Here is an 11,551-nt window from a genome sequence, read left to right as displayed (position 1 = left end):
CTTTACAATTAAAGATGTTTTGCTAGTTGAGAATTTGAAGTATAACTTGATAAGCATCAGTCAATTATGCGACAATAATTTCTCAATTCAGTTTGACAGACACACTTATTCAGTTAGAGACTCAACTGATGAGGTCATCCTCACTGGAAATCGTTGTGGAAATACTTACAAAGTCAGTTGGACTGAACAACCTTAAGCACCAGTTTGTTTCATTGCTTCTAAATCTTCTAAAAACTGGTTGTGGTATAAAAGATTGAACCACTTAAACTTTAAATCTATTGCCTTTCTGAGTAACCATGATCTTGTAACTGGTTTTCCCAAAATAGATTTTTCAAAAGATAAAGTTTGATCAGCGTGTCAGTTTGGTAAACAAATAAGATCTTCATTCAAAAACAGAGATTGTAAATCATCTTCCCGATGCTTAGAACTTTTATATATGGATCTTTTTGGTCCAATACCAGTCATGAGTTTAGGGAGAATGAAATACACCCTAGTAGTTGTGGATGATTTTTCAAGATTTACTTGGGTTATTTTTCTCAAATCCAAATATCAAACTGCTGCACAACTGATTAAGCTCTTCAAAAGATTTTTAAATGAAAAATCAGTTGGGATTGATCGAATAAGGTCTGACAGAGGGACTGAATTCATCAATCAAAATCTTTCAACTTTTCTAGAAAACACTGGAATCAAGCATGAGCTCTCAGCAGCTAGAACACCTTAGCAAAACGGTGTAGCTGAGAGAAGAAATCGGACCCTTAAAGAAGCTGTTAGAACAATGCTTGCTGATTCTGGTATTTCTCAAAGGTTTTGGGCTGAAGCAGTAAAAACTGCATGTTATACTCAGAACAGATCAATGATTAATAAGAATCATGTGAAAACACCATATAAGATCTGGCATGGAAGAAAAAGTGTGGTTTCTTATTTCAAGATATTTGTCTGCAGATGTTTTATTCTTGATAATGGTAAAAATCATTTAAAAGCCTTTGATGCTAAACCTGCAGAAGGAATATTTCTTGGATATTCTTCAGTTAGCAAAGCATATAGAGTTTTTAATAAAAGTTCTTTAAATGTTGAAGAATCTATTCATGTTGTTTTTGATGAAACTGTACTAACTGATAAGCCAACTGATCCAGTTGAGCTAGTTGATGGATTTACAGAGATCAGTTTGGAAGATGAAAATGAAAAAAAAAAAATCATATCAATAGAAATATCCTTCAAACACCTGAACCAGAAATACTAGATCAATCAGTTGAACAGGAACCTGCTCCTGATAATCAGTTGGTGGAGCAAACAGATGATATTCAGTTACCAACTGATACAGCTCCAACTGAAACTGAAAACATTCAGTTTCCAACAGAAGCAGTTGCTGATATGGAAGCAATAAATACTGAGCTAAGATGGAAGAAATCACATCCTCCAGAATTGGTGATAGGTAATTCATCCGACCCAGTAAGAACAAGAAATCAAATGCTTAATTTGTTCATTCATTCTGCTTTTGTCTCACAACTGGAATCAAAGAAAACTGATGAAGCTCTTCTTGATCCTAACTGGATAAATGCAATGCAAGAGGAGCTAAATCAGTTTACCCATAAAAATGTCTGGAACTTAGTTCCAAGACCAGTTTGCAAAACTATTATAGGTACAAAATGGGTATTCAGAAATAAACTGAACGAATATGGTTCAGTTGCACGCAACAAATCAAGACTTGTCGCAAAAGGATATAGGCAGGAAGAAGGAATTGACTATGATGAAATGTATGCACCAGTTGCAAGACTGGAAGCAATCAGAATGTTCATTGCCTATGCATCCTTCAAGAACTTCAAAGTCTATCAAATGGATGTAAAAAGTGCATTTCTGAATGGTCAGTTACAAGAAGAAGTTTATGTTGAACAACCTCCAGGTTTTATTAATCACTCTTTTCCTGATCGTGTCTATCATTTAAACAAAGCTTTATATGGTCTTAAAGAAGCTACAAGAGCTTGGTATGAGACACTTTCAAAATTCTTAACTGATCATGATTTTACTGTTGGATCAGTTAACAAGACCTTGTTCAAATTTTCTGAGAATGATCACATTTTACTTGTGCAAATATATGTTGATGATATTATATTTGGGTCAACTAACCCCAAATTATGTGAGAAATTTGTCAAGTTAATGCAGGACAAATTTGAGATGAGTATGATGTGTGAACTGACATTCTTTCTCGGACAACAAGTGAAGCAACTGGAGACTGGTATTTTTATCAGTCAGACAAAATACACGAAGGAATTTCTCAAGAAATTTGGCATGGAAACATGTTCAGCTAAAAGCACTCCCATGAGTTCATCAGTCAAACTGGAAAATGATCAAGGGAGAATATCAGTTGAGACAACACTCTACAGAGGTTTAATAAGTTCATTATTGTACCTAACTGCTAGTCGTCCTGATATTGCATTTGCTGTTTGCATGTGTGCTAGATTTCAAGCAAATTCTAAGCAATCGTATTTTATAGTTGCCAAAAGAATTTTAAAATATCTAAAAGGCACTCAAAATGTGGGATTATGGTACGCCAAAGACTCTTCTTTCAATTTAGTTGGATATTCAAATGCAGATTATGCAGGATGTAAGCTAGATCGTAAAAGCACCAGTGGATCTTGTCAGTTTCTAGGAGACAGACTGATCTCATGGTTCAGCAAAAAACAAACATCCATGGCTACTTCCACAACTGAAGCAAAATACCTTGCTGTTGGAAGCTGCTGCACCCAACTGCTCTGGATTCAGCAACAACTGAAAGATTATGGAGTTGATGCTAAAGAATCTCCCATATTTTGTGATAATACAAGCACGATTGCAATAACTTACAATTCAGTTCTACACTCAACGACCAAGCACATTGATGTCAGGCATCACTTCATCAGAGATCATGCTCTGAAGAAAGCTATCAGACTGAAATATGTGTCAACTGAACAACGAACTACTGACATCTTCACCAAACCATTGCCAGAGACTAAGTTTTCTCACTTTCGCAATATACTTGGTTTAATTGATTTATCTTAATTATATCAGTTTTATTGCTGCTTTTTCAATAGCTATTCATTCAGTTTGTCATTTATTATTTAAATGTTTTTCAACTGATATCAGTTAGTAATTTATCAGTTATTATATTCAGTTCGTTACATGTTTGTCAACTGATGTCAGATAGTCATTTATCATTTCTTGTATTCAGTTTGTTAACTATTTATCAACTGATGAAAGTTAAGTTTTGCATAAAGACAAAGAGACAACAAATCAAGATTTTATTAAGAATAAAATCGATACCATACAACATCATTTAGTCCACTCCCTACGGCATCTTGCCATAACATCAACCAATTATTCAAGTCATGACTCCTAATATTCCTGAAGGTTTCGGCATTTTCAATTCTCTAAAGCAAGTGTCATTCCTTCAACTGCATCATGTGGATCAACACATCATCCTTGACTAGCTCGGATATATGATCGACTTGAGCAAGCCGTTTAAGCTTCCTTGCAAGTGATCTCTGCTTAGCAGAAGCAGGAAATTCTCCATTATTGATTGATTGAATGTAGTCGGTAGTCCAAACGGACATAACCTCTGTAAAGACATATTCTTCAGCATCTCTTTTAAATCTCTGAATACGTCGAGGCGTCCATGAAGGATGAGGGACATGTGTGCTGCTTTCACAATCCATTGGAGTTCAAATGTCATTACCAAATAACAATGATCTTAATTTATAGACAATGTTAAAGAGACAGGAGGAAGACAAAGAGTCATCAGGCCTTAACTGATTCAGATTAAGTTTCTCTTACCCTTACTTTTAATTATTTGCATTTATTGAGGGGGAATATCGAGCAAAAATTTAACTGAGAAGACAACAGTCAGTTGGTCTTCAACTGAACTGACTAATTTTTCAACTGGTCACTCAGTTGCTGACCCAACTGATCTTCTCAAATATGTTAACTGATAAATCGAATAATATTCTATATTAAATGATGTGACTGTTTGTCGAAGCATTAATTGTTGTCTTTCATTGAATAGTATTTTGAAACGTGGACCTACTTCATATTCTATACACGTTTTTATCACACGTACACATGTTTTCAATTCAAATTTTCCTAGACTGACACGTGTCCAAAAATTTGAACAGTCACTTACATCAGTACTATACCCGCTCCAATTCAGTTTTTCTCCTTACGCACACATTCAGCATTCAGAGCAAACTTCTACTCAAGCATACTCTTTTTCGCAGATTTCATTCAATCAAATGGCAAATCAAATCCCAGCTCATGTCATGAACGTTATGGCGATCGACTTTGATTCAGTCTTGACTGTAAAAGACGAAAAAGTCGAGAATGTTTTTCTGAAACAGCAAGCAGCTGGACTGAAACAATTTCTGGGATTATCCTCTCAAGAAATCTATCCTAAAGAGATCCAAGATCTCTATGCCACCGGCTATATCACTAAATAAGGCAGTATCGCAACTACTGTAAATGGTCAGTTGCTGATCATTGTCGAGGATCTCTTCTGCAACTTATTTCAACTGCCTACTGATGGGCCAGTTAACCTTTCTGAAGTAAAAGCTTCGGATGTTGAAGAGATGCAAACTCTTCTCTCTGTTGATGGTCTGAAAATCAAAGTTAACTCTTCTCTCTGCTGATGGTCGGAAAATCAAAGTTTCCGATCCCAAGAAGGAGCTAAAGCCAGAAGTGCAACTACTGGCAGATATTGTAGCGAAGGGGCTCTTGGCAAAGGCAGGATCCTTTGCTACCCTTACTCTGGAGAAATTCAAGCTATGACTGCAATCATGGCTGAAAGAAAGATGAACTGGAATAATATTATTTTCAACATCTTGAGGAACATGTTTCAATCTTCCAAGCAATCTAAGGGTTTTGCGGTGCAGCTCAGCTATTTGCTGAAAGTCAAGGGGATGGTGACTGATGATTCTAAGAAATCATCAAAACTAAAAATCTTCAATGCCAAAAATGATCTTATTACGTATATATTTGTTATTCACGATATATGCATGCTGGGTTTTTAGACTCACTAGAATTGATTGATGTTGGTACTGACAATGCAGAGGCTGAGGGCGGGGACCAGTGAGTTAGCTTGGATCGGCGGTAGTACGAACCCGAGGACCTCACGTTTAGTTATTCAGTTTTATGTTCAAACTCTTGTTATAATTTTTATTCATTTTTAAGTTATTGTTTAAAACATTATTCAGTTTCCGCTGCTATGTTTATATTAAATCGTTGGGTTATTTTACGAAAGTTTTTATACGTTGCAAGTTTATTTATTTAAAGAGAAAATTTTTAATAATTTCGCTAAATTATGAATACGAAATATGGGCCCTCACAGTTGGTATCAGAGCGATGTTTCTTGTAAAGGGTTGTACTTACTACTGATCTCGAAAAGCTCATGAAGTCACGTCTTTAGTCTGTAAGTCATACTTTCACGTATTACATTTTTTTTAGCATGAAATAGTTTACCAGCATGTTCTCATGAAATATTTTATCAGTATGTTCTCATGAAAAAAATATTTTATGTCAAGATTATGTTTTAGCAAATATATATTTACATTTCAAGAAAAATAGTAGAATTATGCATGTTGGTTACGTAAGGATTTTACATGGTACAGTATGCCTCCTAGACGTGTTATTGACCGCCCGAGGGGTGCTGAGAGCGAGGCTGATGAGACTCAGAGCCGTTATGAGGATAGAGGTCCACCGCCACCTCCTCCACCACCTGATATGCATACCCAGATGATGGCGGGCATGACTCAGTTTTTCGCACAGTTCGCGGGGAACAATGCTGCAGCGGTAGCTAAGCCGCCTAGACCCGAGGCTATATGTGAGCGGTTCATGAGGATGAACCCGAAGGAGTTCACTGGGACGTCTAATCCCATAGTTGCTGAGGGATGGATTAAGTCCCTAGAGGTTACTTTCAGATTTATGGAGCTGGAGGATGTTGACAGGGTCCGCAGTGCGACCTATCTTTTTGGAGGAGACGCCCGTCTATGGTGGGAGGGCGCATCTGTAGCTCTGGATTTAGCTACTCTAAGTTGGACGCGCTTTAGAGAGGTATTCTTCTATAAGTATTTTACTGATGACGTGCGTTTGAGGTTGACCAGGGAGTTTATGACCCTGAGACTGGGTGACATGACTGTTACGGAGTTTATCCGTAAGTTCGAGAGGGGTTGTCATTTTGTACCCCTGATCGCGAACGACGAGGGTGCCAGGCTTAGGCACTTCATGGATGGATTGCGGTCGATCTTGAACCGTGATGTTAGGGTTGCTGGCCCTACGACATATGAGATCGCCGTCTCTAGAGCTCTTACTGCAGAGCAGGATCAGAGAGATATCGAGAATGACCGCCAAGGTAAGCGGCCATTTCAGGCGCCCCACCGCCCTCCTCAGCAGCAGCAGCATAAGAGGCGGCCTTTCCATGGCCCATCGAGGAGCAGAGGGCAGCAGCAGCAGGGACGTGTGGTCCCGAGGATGCAGGTGTACCCGATCTGTGCCAAGTGCACACGCCGCCATACTGGAGTTTGCATGTATGGCTCTGGGAAGTGTTTCAAGTGTGGCGGTACTGGACATTTGCTGAAGGATTGTCCTCAAGGGACATTGCCTACTCAGGGCAGATTTTTTGCGCTCCATGCAGTAGAGGCGAACCCAGGGACTATGCTCTTGACATGTATCTTAAAGCTTTAATTTTATATTTGGGAAAATTTTAGCATATTTAATTCAGCGATTTGGGATTAATTGCTTTGAATTATTGGGTTATAAGATTTGAACTTAGAAATTGTGATAAGATTGCATGTTCTATTCGGGTTGTTTTGGGAATCTAAGTTAGAAGAACTTTCACCTTTGCATGCCTATAGAATTAATTCTGGTAAATTATTGTGTTTAGATTGATGTTCCAACCTTTTAGGAAGAATATTTATTGGCAGAGCTTCTACAAACGCCTTGATTGATTCGGGGGCCACTCATTCATTCATATCTGAGACTTTTGCGAATTCCATCGAGGTCAAGATGATTGGATTGGATGTGGCGTATTCTGTGGTTATTCCATCTGGCGAGGAGATGGCAGCGACTAGCGTAGTCCGAGACATAGACCTCGAGCTTCATGGAAATCTTGTCTATGCGGATTTGGTCATGCTGTCGATGCCAGAGTTCGATATTATCCTTGGGATGGATTGGCTGCACAAGAACAGAGTACTTATTGATTTTCAGCGGAGATCTGTTCTAATCCGACCGCTTGGAAGGAAGCAGTTCATATTTGAGCCTGACAGGTAATTTAATGTGCCTATCATGATATCTTGTATTCAGGCTAGGAAGCTCACGCATAGGGGTTGTCAAGCATTCATTGCGACTATTATATCTGTTTCCGAGGTCCCCAGTCAGTCAGTTGCAGATGTCTCAGTTGTCAGGGACTTTTCAGACGTTTTTCCCGATGAAGTCTGTGGTAGACCACCAGTACGAGAGGTGGAGTTTTCGATCGATCTTATGACAGGTACCGCGCCTATCTCTAAGGCGCCTTACAGGTTAGCACCGTCAGAGATGGTTGAGCTCAAGAAGCAGATTCAGGAGCTTCTTGACAAGGAGTTTATTCGCCCGAGTTTCTCTCCATGGGGCGCGCCTGTCTTATTCGTGAAGAAGAAAAACGGATCTATGAGGCTTTGCATTGACTACCGGGAGTTGAACAGGGTTACAATGAAGAATAAATACCCATTTTCGAGGATCGAGGATTTGTTTGATCAGTTGCAGGGAGCCTCAGTATTCTCCAAGATAGATCTGCGTTCCGGATATCACCAGTTGAGGGTGAAAGACGCCGATACTTTTAAGACTACTTTTAGGACTCGTTATGGGCACTTCGAGTTCCTAGTGATGCCGTTCAGTCTCACGAATGCGCCAGCGATCTTCATGGATCTCATGAATCATGTATTTCAGCTGTATCTTGATCAGTTCGTGATTGTATTCATAGACGAAATTCTCGTCTACTCAAACAGTCAAGAGGATCACAGCAGGCATCTGACCGTAGTATTGCAGACGTTGCAGAGGCACAAGCTGTTCGCTAAGTTCAGCAAGTGCGAGTTCTGGTTGGAGAAAGTGGCGTTCCTAGGCCACATCATATCTAGCAGTGGCATTGAGGTAGACACAGCGAAGGTTACGGCAGTCAGAGATTGGGTTGTGCCGCAGAGTGCATCAGATATCCGTAGTTTCCTTGGTCTAGCAGGATACTATCGGAAGTTTATTCAGGATTTCTCCTCTATCGCAGTTCCACTCGCGTCATTGACTAAGAAGAATGCTAAGTACGTGTGGAGCGATGAGTGCCAGAAGAGCTTCGATTCTTTGAAGCAAGCTCTTATTTCAGCGCCGATCTTGGCCATGCCTTCAGGGCCCGGAGATTTTGTATTGTATACCGATGCTTCGAAGCTCGGTATAGGCGCAGTGTTGATGCAGCATGGGAAAGTAATAGCGCATACTTCTCGTCAGTTGAAGATACATGAGAAGAACTACCCTACACATGATCTTGAGTTAGCTGCTGTAGTATTTGCCTTGAAGATTTGGAGGCATTATCTATACGGAGAGAAGTGTCAGATCTTTACCGACCACAAGAGCCTCAAGTACTTCTTTACGTAGAAGAGTTGAATATGCGTCAGAGGCGTTGGTTGGAGTTAGTCAAGGATTATGACTGTGATATTAGCTACCATCCTGGTAAAGCTAATGTAGTAGCGGATGCTTTGAGCCAAAAAGTCGCAGTGATAGCTCATTTGACAGTTCAGATGCCTCTTCAGAGTGAGATTTAGAGGTTTGATCTAGAGACTTATACCCAAGATAGATTTCCCCGTCTATCTACCTTGACGATTCAGTCTTCCTTATTAGACCATATTCGCAGCGGTCAGTCATCTGATGAGCAGTTGGCGAAGTGGAGGCAGAGAGATGAGGCGAAGGGCAGTGTTTTGTACACAGTGAGTGATGGCATTGTTCATTATAGAGATAGGATGTGGGTTCCTAGCAGCGATTCTATTCGAGCAGACCTATTAACTGAGGCCCACATGTCCCCGTACTCTATTCATCCTGGGAGTACGAAGATGTACAAGGATCTGCAGATGTTATATTGGTGGCCTGGTATGAAAAGAGAGATCCGGAGATTTGTATCCGAGTGTTTGACTTGTCAGCTTGTGAAAGCTGAACATCAGAGACCAACCGGATTGCTCAAGCCACTTCCAATTCCCGAGTGGAAGTGGGAGAACATTAACATGGATTTCGTGGTTGGTTTACCGAAGTCAGCTAGAGGTTCGAATGTTATATGGGTGATTGTTGATCGTCTTACCAAGTCAGCGCATTTCTTGCCTATTAAGACGACTTTCTCCATGATTCAGTATGCCGAGTTATATATCCGTAAGATAGTCCGATTGCACGGTATCCTAGTCTCTATTGTTTCTGACAGAGATCCGAGATTCACTTCCTCATTTTGGAAGAGTCTGCATTCAGCGATGGGTATGAAGTTGTTGTTTAGCACAGTTTTCACCCTTAGACAGATAGAGTTATTCAGATCTTGGAGGATCTTCTCCGTGCATGTGTTATCGATTTCTCAGGGATCTGGGAATCGAAGTTGCCATTATTGGAGTTTACCTATAACAACAGCTTTCAGTCGTCTATGGGTATGGCTCCTTATGAAGCACTGTACGGAAGGAAGTGTAGATCGCCTATTCATTGGGATGAAGTAGGCGAGAGATCAGAGTTAGGTCCGGAGATCGTTCAGCAGACTGCCGATCTAGTAGTCGTAATCCGTGACAAGATGAGGACTGCTCAGAGTCGACAGAAGAGTTATGCCGATCGGAGGAGGAGAGATCTAGAGTTTGTCGTTGGCGACCATGTTTTCGTGAAGATAGCACCGATGAAGGGTGTCATGAGATTCGGAAAGAAGGGGAAGCTTAGTCCGAGGTTCATCGGACCATTTGAGATCCTCGACAAAGTTGGGACATTAGCATATCGTGTTGCTCTTCCGCCGAATCTGGCCGGAGTACACAATGTGTTCCATGTGTCGATGTTGAGGAAGTATTTAGCGAACCCTTCTCATGTGTTGAACTTTGAGCCGTTGCAGCTTTCTCCGAACTTGTCTTATGAAGAGAGACTAGTGCAGATCTTAGACCGTAAGGAGAAGAAGCTTCGGAACAAGGTGATCAAATCAGTGAAGGTCAAGTGTCTTAATCATTCCGATGAGGAAGCTACTTGGGAATCAGAGTCAGAGATGCGGAGTCGCTTTCCAGATTTATTCAGTGAGTTCTAATTTCGAGGACGAAATTCTATTTAAGGGAGGGAGTGTTGTAGTACCCGAAAAAACCAATATGCGTAGATATGTGCATAATTTCTATTATTTAATTTTAAATGATTATTATTTTAAGAATTTGTTGATTTAATTGCATTTAAATCATTTACGTTATTTTTAAGGATTTTAAATCGCGTATTTCAAATTTTAACTTTTTAGATATATATGCGAGACCGGACCGGAGATAGGAAATCAGAGATGAATTTTATGATCCAAAAATATTCCTAAATTTATTCCGAGCTAAGAAATAATTTAATTTAATGAAATCAAGTGGAATTAAGTCTACTTTAATTAATTAATCACCAATTTTATTGTAGGCTTCTTAATTCATCAAGATTATGCTTAATTAACCTTTTAATCAAGCTTATCTAACATAGGATTCTACTTTTAAACAAAATCCTACACTAATTGGAAAGACAACTCTCGGTCATTTCCACTCCACACAATCCCAAACCATTTAACTCCCCCAACAAAACAAATGACAACCATTCAACATGCATGTCCCCCCCAACTTGACATCATTTACTCACCCATGCACCACCTTATTAACCACCAACCTTCACCACCTTCTCCACTCCCCCTAGCACGAAAATTCAGAGGTTTAGCAGCTCCCATTCTCGGCCAAGACAGCAACAATAACAAGGTTTCTTCATTTCCGTTGCCGTGTCTCCCGGTCCGACGTATCGTGTTGTTTATTGTAAAAACAACTTAATGCTTGTGTATTTTCTTTCTTTTTCTCATCAATCAAGTGTATTACATATTTTTAGTATGATATATGTGCATGGTTTCGGTTTTATAGAAAGAAACCACAAGAAAATATTTTTGAGAACCATAGGCCATTCTCGGCCATCTTGTGCATGTCACGTTCCTTGCTTGTTTTGTTGATTTGCAGGTTGGCTCAGTTCCTAGGCTCCCAAGGCTGCTTATGGTCATGTCCTATGGTGTGTTATGGTCAAGTTTGATCAAGGGTTCAAGCCCCAAAACCGTAAGTTAAGTGCTCAAAACAGAAGGTAAGAAACAAGTGTCACATTTGGGGTATATTTGCTGTCAATAGGTTGTCTAGGATAGTGTTCGAGCCATGGCTGGCCTAGGGCTGGTAGCCATGGCTAGGACCCTTCCCTAGCAAGCCTAGACGTGGTCAAGTCGGGCCTAAGTGGCTTGAGCCATGTCCCAAATTGTTTGGACAGAAACAACTCAGGTTGATCATGTATGACAGTAAGC

The sequence above is a fragment of the Primulina tabacum genome, chromosome 4, assembly GCF_025594145.1.
Source record: "Primulina tabacum isolate GXHZ01 chromosome 4, ASM2559414v2, whole genome shotgun sequence".
Classification (NCBI taxonomy): Eukaryota; Viridiplantae; Streptophyta; class Magnoliopsida; order Lamiales; family Gesneriaceae; genus Primulina; species Primulina tabacum.
The sequence above is the reverse complement of the archived record's forward strand: the minus strand, read 5'-3'. Positions refer to the sequence as shown.